The following is a 10,187-nucleotide window of genomic DNA, read 5'->3' as shown; positions in this document are numbered from 1 at the left end:
TCTTCGTTCTCATTATCTATTTTCCCTCAAGTATCTTCATTCATTTTCCAATTCTTCCCGGTGAATTGTGCCTTTCCTACTTTCAGTTTTAATTCTTATGGTGGTTCGTTCCAGAGTTCTCTTCCTTTGTTATCATATAGGTTCATTCGTTCTTTCCAATCATACCGGTGGTTCATTGATGTCCTTCTCAAGTTTGCACTATATCTCTCTTAATCCTTTCTACGAGAATAAGTAGTATGCCAAATCTGTTGCTTGTCATCAATTTAAATTGATGAAGGATACACATAACATAATTCTTATTCTTCTTTCATCCAAGTGATTAATTCCTTCCTTCGGAGTTTGTTAAACAAATTCTCATTTTAAATTGTTTCATCTTTTTTTCCCGGAGTTCCAAGATCTCTCAATTACATCATCGCGAAGATCCATCTAAATCATTACAAGGCATCACCTTGTTTTTTCAACTTGTCTTTCTTTTTATCATCATTTTGTTACCGGAGTTCTTCATGAAGGCTCTACATGGTGGTTCATGAAGGATTTAATTCGTTCTTGTAGTGTTCGCCAAGAGGAGTTCAATTATTCTTCTTCTTGCATTTCGAACTGCAATTCTTTCAGATCTCATCTTTCAAGGTGGTGTTATGTCACTCTTGACAATTTCCCTTCGTGTGTCATGATTCAATAGTTGTTAGAATGAGATATTCAAACCCATCAATTTCTTTGAGCATGAGCTCTTCTCAATACATCAATCTCTTCATTAGAGTTAGATTGGGTTATATTTCACCTAAAGCTTTCCTTAAGGATTGTTGCTATTTATGGTGCTTATAAATGGCCCAAGTTCTTCATTTATCCTCCTGGTGAAATAAGTTTCTCGTCTCCTTGTTCATATCAATCCAATCTATCGTTTCCGTTAGTGGCATTTTCTTCTTCATTCTTTCTTTCTTTCCAATGATCTATCTTCTATTCTTTCTTCCGGAGTCATTGTGATGTTGCTCTCTTCTCTCATCATCTCAAGTGGTGAGGATCGTGTTCTTTTCATGCTTATCCATTTAACCGGAGTGTTGTGCCCTCTGCTCAAGTTCTTTTCATCTTATCAAGTTTCGTATGACTTTTCAACCGGAGTGCTTCCCGAATTTGTTCTTCCTTGCTCCTCTTTCCTAACGGAGTGTTTTGAACCTTGTTCATCTTTGTTGTATTCTTTTCTCGAAGTCAGTTTAACCTCTCAAGGTTCTTTGGTTTCACTCTTTTTTATAGAAGCAACTTAGTTTTACCTCTTATCTTCCTCTTCCTTTTCCCTCCGGTGCCATCCTACATCTCGTGACGAGATCCTTTCATAGTGGTGGAGTGTTGTAATGCCCCAGATACAACTTCCCATATTTGTAACTCCGACTCTTTCCTTTTTCGGAGATGCGACATGAGATTCCCTTCATGGTTGGGGTTTTGTCTTTCATTTTGCATTTTGTTCATGTCATGCATTTCATATCATGTCATCATGTGCATCGCATTTGCATTCGTGTTCGTCTCATGCATCCGAGCATTTTCCCCGTTGTCCGTTTTGCAATCCGACACTCCTCGTGTGTAGCCGTGATGGTCTCTTTCCGGTGGAGTCCGGGAAGTGAACACGGTTCATGTGTTATGCTTGAACGTAAGTAGTTTTAGGATCACTTCTAGTTCACGACCGTTGTGTTGCTTCTCTTCTCGCTCTTATTTGCGTTTGTTAGCCACCATATATGCTAGTGCTTGCTACAACTCCACCTCACTACCCTTTCCTACCCATAAGCTTAAATAGTCTTGATCTCGCGGGTCTGAGATTGCTGAGTCCTCGTGACTCACAAATACTACCAAACAGATGCAGGTGCCGATGATACCAGTGCAGATGATGCAACCCAGCTAAGGTGGGAGCTTGATGAAGTCCTTGATCGTTGTTGTGTTTCATTTCCTGTTGATCAGTAGAGGAGCCTAGTTGGGGCGATCGGGGATCTAGCAATTGGGGTTGTCTTTCTTTATTTTGGTTCCGTAGTCGGACCTTGATTGTATTTTGGATGACGTAATATATATTTATGTCTTGTGTGAAGTGACGTTTGTAAGCTGACTCTTTATCCCTATCTTATTCAGTACATGGGATGTGTAAAGATTACCCCTCTTGCGACATGCCTACCATGCGGTTATGCCTCTAAATCATGCCTCGACACGCAGGAGATATAGTGAAAGCAGAAGTGCTCCCTAAGGGGTTTTGGTAATTAATGTCAACATATCTCTTGTTGGACTAACATTTTTATCTAGTATGTTTCAGATAAGTTCAACAGTGAAGTGGCATGGACTAGAGGATGTGAAACCCCTTCAAGATGCTAAGGACAAAGGATTGGCTCAAGCTCAAAGCTTAAGACTCTACATTTTCCATTTTAGTGATCCAAGATCACATTGAGTCTATAGGAAAAACCAATACTATCAAGGAGGGATGAGGTGTTGGTTAATGAGGTTGTTGCTCAAAATGCTTAGTGATATGCTCCAAAACCCTCAACTACTTTCTCACATCCACATATGACCTAAACCAAAAGTCAAATTCAGCCCCACCGATTCGTTCTATCCGGCGCCACCGAGTTTCAAATGTCTTAGCCACTGCCACAAACCCTAGGCAAATCGGTCTCACCGATAGGGATCTCGGTCTCACCGAGATGGGATTGCAAACTCTCTGTTGCCTATTGCAATACTTTCGGTCTCACTAAAACTTGCGACCGGTCCCAAGGAAACTGCAATGTAAACTCTCTAGTTCCCTTTTGTGACATTTCGGTCTCACCAAAATGAGCGATCGGTCCCACCGAGTTTACCTGACCAACTCTCTGGTTATTTTATTACTAAAATCGGTCTCACCGAGTTTGTGTAATCGGTCTCACCGAGATTATGTTATGCCCTAACCCTAATCATATCGGTCCTACCAAGTTGCATGTCGGTCCCACCGAAAACCCTAATGGTCACTAGCTTTGCTGAATCAGTCCGACCGGGTTTAATCATTCGGTCCCGCCGAGTTTGGAAAGTTATGTGTAACGGTTAGATTTTGTGTGGAGGCTATATATACCCCTCCACCTCCTCTTCATTTGTGGAGAGAGCCATCAGAACAAACCTACACTTCCAACCTATATTTTCTGAGAGAGAACCACCTAGGCTTGTGTTGAGACCAAGATATTCCATTCCTACCATATGAATATTGATCTCTAGCCTTCCCAAGTTGCTTTACACTCAAATCTTCTTTCCACCAAATCCATATCCTGTGAGAGAGAGTTGAGTGTTGGGGAGACTATCATTTCAAGCACAAGAGCAAGGAGTTCATCATCAACAAACCATTTGTTACTTCTTGGAGAATGGTGTCTCCTAGATTTGCTAGGTGTCACTTGGGAGCCTCCGACAAGATTGTGGAGTTGAACCAAGGAGTTTGTAAGGGCAAGGGGATCGCCTACCTCGTGAAGATCTACCGCTAGTGAGGCAAGTCCTTCGTGGGTGATGGCCATGGTGGGATAGACAAGGTTGCTTCTTCGTGGACCCTTCGTGGGTGGAGCCCTCCGTGGAGTCGTGTAACCGTTACCCTTCGTGGGTTGAAGTCTCCATCAACATGGATGTAAGATAGCACCACCTATCGGAACCACGACAAAAATATCCGTGTCTCCAATTGCGTTTGAATCTTCCAAACCCTTCTCTTTACACTCTTGCTTGATATGTATTGTGTTTGTTAAACTTGTGCCAAAAATCCACTTCAACCTAAAAAATTTAAAAACTACAACTTTTAGCACCTAGTGTCTAATCACCCCCCCTCTAGACACCTCTTCTCGATCCTTTCAATTGGTATTAGAGCGTTGGTCTCCATTGCTTTGGTTTAAACACCATTGGAGGAAGATGGATGAGTCTACTTTGGGGAGTCTTAGACGTAGAGTGCCTATTCTTGATGGAGAATATTTTCATGAGTGGAAAGATGAAATTCTTGAGATTTTCAATGAATATCATTTGAACAAGTACATTGCTAGCCCTTGTGCACCTCATGTTGATCCTTTGCATCCTACCCTTGATGAGTCTATTAACATGTTCCACAACCTTAGAACTGTTAATCTTATCACTAGAGGCTTGCCTAGAAACTTTATTGGATGTTTGCCTACTCTTAAGTGTGCCTACACCATATGGAAATTTCTTGAGGAACTCTTTCCAAATTATTCCTTGAAAGATCTAGATGAAATTCTCCATAAATCCATTGCCTTGATTAAGATGAATTCCAATGATCCCAATTTTGGTGACTGCTTATTTGAGATCACTAATCTTACGAGTGCCAAAGGAGATGTTGGAATCATTAGCAATATCATTTCCAGAGCTATTAGAATTCATAAAGATAACTATAGAAATGATAATTTATCTAATGAATTACCCTCTCTAGGAATTGATCAAGCACAAGATGATGTTGAACATGGATAGTCTGATGAGGATGATGATGATAGTGACTATGACCTTGATGATGTGATGAGACACTTTGGTCTTATGGCAAATCTTCGTGGCTACATGGCCATAGGAAAGGAATGGGTTCTCGATAATGGATGTACTGATCATATGACCGGAGATAAAGATATGTTCTGTGAGCTTGCTAAAAACGATGGCCCTCGAAAATATGTCACCTTTGGTGATAACTCAAAGGGTAAGGTGGTTGGCCTCGGTAAGGTGGCCATCTCACATGATAGCTCCATACAAAATGTCATGCTCATTGAATCTCTTGGGTACAACTTACTTTCAGTATCTAGACTTGCTGATTTCGGTTTAAATATCCTATTCACTGAAGTAGATTGCCAAGTGTTTCATAGAGACAATCGTAAAATGGTCTTTACCGGAATACGTAGAGATGATCTTTACATTGTTGATTTCACTAAAAAGGCTCAACCTAGAACTTGCTTAAATGCTAAATCTTCTAAAGGTTGGTTATGGCATAGATGATTAGGTCATGTTGGTATGCGAAACCTTGACAAGCTTATTAAAGGTGATCATATCCTTGGAGTAAAAGATGTTATATTTGACAAGGATAGACTTTGTAGTGCTTGTCAGGCAGGGAAACAAGTTGGAGGAAGTCATCACGCAAAGAACATCATGACCACGAGAAGACCACTCGAGCTACTTCACATGGATCTCTTTGGTCCAAATGCCTACAAGAGTCTCGGTGGTAACTCATTTGGACTAGTCATAGTTGATGATTTTTCAAGATTTATGTGGGTGTTCTTTCTTGATGACAAATCGCAGGTCCAAAAGATCTTCTAAAACTTCACTAGGAAGGCCCAAAATCTATTTGAGGAGAAGATCAAGAAGGATCGAAGTGACAATGGAATGGAGTTCAAGAACGCAAATGTGGATACCTTTCTTGACGAAGAAGGGATTTCACATGAGTTCTCGACTACGTACACACCTCAACAAAATGGAGTCATTGAGAGGAAGAACCAGACTCTTATTGAGATGGCAAGAACGATGCTTGATGAGTACAAGACGCCAAAACACTTTTGGGCAGAAGCGGTTGAGACAGCTTGTCATGCAACACATCGCTTGTATCTTCACAAGCTACTCGGCAAGACGGCATACGAGCTCCTCACCGGTAACAAACCACAAGTTGGATACTTTCGAGTATTCGGCTCAAAGTGCTACATTCTTGATAAGCATCATCGTTCTAAATTTGCTCCTAAGTCTCATGAAGGTTTTCTACTTGGTTATGGCTCAAACTCTCACACATACCGTGTCTACAATAATTTCACCCGAAAGTTTGAAGAGATGGTAGATGTGAAGTTTGATGAATCTAACGGCTCGCAAGTAGAGCAATTGCCAAGTTATGTTAGAGACAAAGACCCTTCGGAAGCAATCCAAGACTTGTCTATTGGCAAGATTCGTCCAAGGGAGGTGAAGGAGAGTACCTCGTCCGTCCAAGTGGAAGCTTCTACATCACGACAAGGTGAACCAAGAGTTGATACGGAAGCATCCACAAGTGGGACAAATCAAGATGAAGAAAACGAGGAAGTGCATCAAGAGGAATGCCAACAACCTCCTTCTCCACCACGACACGAGAATGACAATGTCAACAATGAAGAAGGCCAAGAAGAAGAACAAGACGAAGAAGATGTTCAACCAAGATCCAAGCAAAAGCTTTCACAAGTTCGAGCAAGAATTGCTAAAGATCATCCCGTCGAGCAAATCTACAATGATATCCAAACCGGGAGAATCACTCGCTCAAAAACTCGTTTAGATAACTTTTGTGAACATTACTCATTCACCTCTCGCATTGAACCTATGAAGGTTGAAGAAGCATTGGAAGATCCAGATTGGATAAACGCTATGCATGAAGAGCTATACAACTTTGAGAGAAATCAAGTGTGGACATTGGTTGAAAAGCCTGACAACAACCACAACATCATTGGTACCAAATGGGTGTTTCGCAACAAGCAAGATGAAGATGGTCAAGTTGTCCACAACAAAGCACGCCTAGTCACCCAAGGCTACACTCAAGTCGAAGGTATGGACTATGGTGAGACATATGCCCCCGTTGCTAGACTTGAGTCAATTCGCATCTTAATTGCCTATGCTAATCATCATGATATCACCTTATACCAAATGGACATTAAAAGTGCTTTTCTGAATGGTGAAATTGAGGAGGAAGTTTATGTTAAGCAACCTCCCGGATTTGTCAATCCTAAGAAACCTAATCATGTTTACAAACTTCACAAAGCTCTTTATGGTCTTAAACAAGCTCCTAGAGCATGGTATAAATTCTTGACCAAGTTTCTTATTGAAAAAGGCTTTGAAATTGGAGAAATAGATTCTACTCTTTTTACTAAAAGGGTTAATGGAGAACTATTTGTATGCCAAATTTATGTCGATGATATTATATTTGGATCAACTAACCCTCATTTTAGTGAAAAGTTTGGAAAGCTAATGTCGGAGAAGTTTGAGATGTCGATGATGAGTGAACTCAAATTCTTTCTTGGTTTGCAAATCAAGCAAACTAAGGAAGGCACCTTTGTATCTCAAACAATGTACACCAAGGACTTATTCAAGAAGTTCAATATGCAAGAAAGCAAAGGTATGACTACACCCATGCCTACTAGTGGACATCTTGATTTAACCAAAGATGGTGAACCGGTTGATCAAAAGGTTTATCGCTCTATGATTGGTTCATTGTTATATCTATGTGCTTCACGTCCCGATATTATGCTAAGTGTGTGCATGTGTGCACGATATCAAGCTGCTCCTCAAGAATGTCATCTTAAGGTCGTGAAAAGGATAGTGAGATACTTAATCCATACACCAAATTTTGGCATTTGGTATCCAAAGAGGGCTTCCTTTGATCTTGTTGTCTACTCCGATTCGGACTATGCCGGTGACAAGGTTGATAGAAAGTCAACTTTGGGTACTTGTAAATTTCTTGGTATATATCTTGTCTCTTGGTCCTCCAAGAAACAAAACTCGGTATCCTTATCCACTGCCGAAGCAGAATACATTGCCGCTGGATCATGTTGTGCTCAATTACTTTGTATGACCCAAACTCTTAAACATTATGGGATCAATGTGAAACATGTTCCATTTCTTTGTGACAATGAAAGTGCTATTAAGATTGCTCACAATCCCGTGCAACATTCTTGAACTAAGCATACTCAAGTTCGTCATCATTTCATTCGAGATCATGTTGCCAAAGGGGACATTAATCTTAAGCATGTTCGCACCGATAAGCAATTGGCAGATATATTTACCAAACCACTTGATGAGAAAGTGTTTTGCAGTTTAAGAGGTGAATTGAACATCATTGATGCTTCAAACTTGGAGTAGGAACTCCATTTAATACATGCAAGGCATGAGCTTCTGACTAATCCTTGATATTTCTGTTATGTTGACTATCTTATGTCTTGGATATATTTGCACCTTGCATGCTATCTAACCCGTGTAAGTACTTGGATGAATCGAAATCTATGAGATTGCAACTCACTCACATCCTGAGCAATTTATATATCATCAAGTCACTACACAATGGTGGATGAAGACAAGGAAGCACGCAACCATTCAAACATATCCTTTGACAAATTCTATCATCATTGTCATTTTGGATACACAAGTGCTCTTCCTTGCAAAAACTAACCCATGTAGGTAGATGAACTCAAACTTCAAGTGATGCTCCCAACTCTTGATGAGCTACATCAACCTTGAGCAACCCACAAAAGCTCAACTACATGATCATGATCAACACCACCACCCAAGGTATGTTATTCCATCTTAGAGAAGCTTTACTCCAAGTCATGGGATAAAGCAACTCAACAAGATGTGAATACATCAAGATGCTTTGACAAAAAATGGTAACCCCATTTTGAGCTTAAACGATGAGTATGACCAAAGATCAAGTGATCTCACTTGACTCCTAAGTCAATATACTCTAACGTAGGTGACTTTGTCACCGCCCAATGCTAGGTGAAGTTCTCTTGTGTTCTCTTCTATGCTCTTGCATTTGTCTCATGCATATTTGTTTCCCTCTTCAAATTCATCTAGATTTTTTTAGTTTCTTCTCTTTATTTTCCGTTCTGCATCTTCTACATTAAATACCTTGCAAATCCTTGTGAGATCTTACTTGTCTAGTGAACTGAGGTGACAAGTGTTTTCTCTGTGATGAACCTGGTCACACCGGGCTGTTTACTTCGGTCCAACCGAACCCTTTCGGTGCCACCGAAACACCAAACTCGGTGCTACCGATTTCATTGCAGGAAAAACATCTTGCCACTTGTTTCTGAATTTTTTTAATCCAGCTTCACTCAATGAATCTTGTCCTCGACCAGCATCCTACTCAACTTGCTGCTTTGTTCTGTGACTCAAGGACCAAAGCCATCATGACAAAAATCCAGAAGAACCCTTCTTGGAAATTGATGTCAAAGGAGGAGAGAGATACCATCACATCAAAGCTTAATCATATCTATAGGGGGAGTGAATACTCTAGGGAAGAAAGAGACCCCAGATGCTTGGTGTTCAAGAGGAGAGAAGTCACATGTCTTCAAGAAGGGAAAGACATGTTCATGTTTGCTCGATTGCATTAGATCTGTTTATTTCCTTTGAGCTCTGATTTTCTGTTCCCTATCTTCTCCCAATATCCCATGTTAGATTCAGGGGGAGCAAGACATCTAAGGGAAGGAAATCCTTGAATTTATTGCACATCTTTACCTTTTTGGACATGTCTATATCCAATTTGGTACTTAGTACTTACTCTACATGTCATCCCAGTCTTGGTATTCTTGTGGTCTCTCTTGTTTTCTCTGGCCAGTAGGTGTATCTGTGTTATCTAACCTTATTTATGCAGGTTCATCCCATCCTAAGCCAACTCAAGACCACAAGGTAAGTATATGCATCACAGTCATGTGAATGAGAAATTCTTGCTAATATACATACTGTTTGCAAGAAGGACTCATAAGCATGAAGGTACATTTCTCATATTTTCATCATTTGCTCTGATGCATATAGCCAAGATAAATGTAACCCATTGCTTACTCTGTCTTGTTTATGCATTCCCATGCTCCTATATTCCATATTCACATGCTTGCATACATGTAGGGGGAGCCTATGCAAGTTACATGTCTTTCCAAAGCTTTACTTACTACTCGAAATATCTTGATCTAAAACTTTGATGTATGTTGTCATCAATTACCAAAAAGGGGGAGATTGAAAGCACAAGTGCTCCCTAAGGGGTTTTGGTAATTAATGTCAACATATCTCTTGTTGGACTAACATTTTTATCTAGTATGTTTCAGATAAATTCAACAGTGAAGTGGCATGGACTAGAGGATGTGAAACCCCTTCAAGATGCTAAGGACAAAGGATTGGCTCAAGCTCAAAGCTTAAGACTCTACATTTTCCATTTTAGTGATCCAAGATCACATTGAGTCTATAGGAAAAGCCAATACTATCAAGGACGGATGAGGTGTTGCTTAATGAGGTTCTTGCTCAAAATGCTTAGTGATATGCTCCAAAATGCTCAACTACTTTCTCACATCCACATATGACCTAAACCAAAAGTCAAACTCGGCCCCACTGATTCTTTCTATCTGGCGCCACCGAGTTTCAAATGTCTTAGCTACTGCCACAAACCCTAGGCAAATCGGTCTCACCGATAGGGATCTCGGTCTCACCGAGATGGGATTGCAAACTCTCTGTTG

This window comes from Triticum urartu, chromosome 5, assembly GCF_003073215.2.
Source record: "Triticum urartu cultivar G1812 chromosome 5, Tu2.1, whole genome shotgun sequence".
Classification (NCBI taxonomy): Eukaryota; Viridiplantae; Streptophyta; class Magnoliopsida; order Poales; family Poaceae; genus Triticum; species Triticum urartu.
Note: the sequence above shows the minus strand (reverse complement) of the source record.